The following is a 1,545-nucleotide window of genomic DNA, read 5'->3' as shown; positions in this document are numbered from 1 at the left end:
AGACAAATGGCAACTATACATAAAAGATGATTAACATCTTTGGTCATCAGGGAAATATAAATTAAAATCACAATGAGACACCTATGTTCACACAAAGACCTGTTCACAAATGTTCATAGCAGCTTTATTTATAATAGTCCCAAACTGGAAATAAGTGTTTATAAACTGATGAGTAGAGAAGCAAACTATGGGATAACCATATGATGAAATACTACTTGATAATAAAAGGGAACCAATTAATGATATACACTACAGCACAGATGAATTACAAAAGCATTACGTTGACTGAAAGAAGCAGATACAAAAGACATATAGAAGAAATTGGGAAGATACAAAAAATTTTAAAAGCAGTGACTATTTGAGTATCCCAAGTAAAGTATTATATGCTATGGTACATAATGGTCCTGTCCTCAAAGAGCCTATGTAAGTAAGACACAAAATAAGTAAAACACAAAGAAGCTTGTCCTGAAAGAGCCTTCATGGGTATTAACCAATGCAATGGTAATTAGCTAGAGATTTTCTTAGAAGTGAGATTTTCTTAGAAGTGAGATTTTATAGCTCTCCCTGAAATTCAGTTTTATCTGTGTGCTCATGGAAAGTTTGAGTGCATCTGTAGTTGATTTTACAATCAAAATGTAGAATATTTTTTATCACTCTAAGTGGTTTCTGTAGTCCCAGCACAGAGTCAGTGGGGACATTAATGCTGCATGTCCTCAAACCATATAGCCAGCTGGAAGGGTGTACAGCACAGTATAGAAAGTAGGAATGGATTCCACAGCTGTCCACAGGTCCCACAGGGATGAGGGAAAGTAAAAATTCCTGGAGCTGAGACAAGGGGCTTCACAGATCTTGGCAAGTAAGGGTCACTATTTTTCAGGTTACAACCTAGATGTGGTCTCCTCATAGAAGCCTGTCCTGGCCACTCGCAATAAATATGAGTGACTTCTCCCCACCCCCATCACTCTATGGCACGTCACCCTCTTTTATTTCCCTCAGCATTCATCAGTACTTGAACTACCCTGTTAATATCTTTCTTTACTTTTGTTCCTGTTTTCCTGCTCCAGAATTCAAGCCTTTTGAAGACAAGAATCTATGTCTTTTAGTAACCGCCATATCCCAATTCATAGCATGGAATCTGGCACAAATTAGATGTTCTAAATATTGACTCAATGGAACCAAATACAATTAAATTCCAATGGGTTAGATAGCAATGAATAGTAAGGATGTGGAGACACTGAATAAAAATGAATCTCTAAACAACTATTTCCTCATCTGTTTTAAGGAAAAAATGATATATGAATTACTCCATACAATGTCTGGCAGATAGCAAGAACTCGAAACTGTAGCAGTTACTAATAATAATGAGATAGGGATAAATCACCTCATTGTAGCAGTAGATAAAACAGACCTATTCCTCCCTTGGTTCCATCACTCTAGAGAGAAATTTCTTTTCTTCTTTTTAGAAAGTGTATTTTCTTTATTTAAACGTATTGTTGCTGCCTTACCCATTTTTTTTTTTTTTTTTTTTTTTTTTTTTTTTTTTTT

Source organism: Rhinopithecus bieti, unplaced genomic scaffold (genome assembly GCF_001698545.2).
Source record: "Rhinopithecus bieti isolate Rb0 unplaced genomic scaffold, ASM169854v2 scaffold_3043, whole genome shotgun sequence".
In the NCBI taxonomy this organism is placed as follows: domain Eukaryota; kingdom Metazoa; phylum Chordata; class Mammalia; order Primates; family Cercopithecidae; genus Rhinopithecus; species Rhinopithecus bieti.
This window is presented reverse-complemented; position numbering follows the sequence as displayed.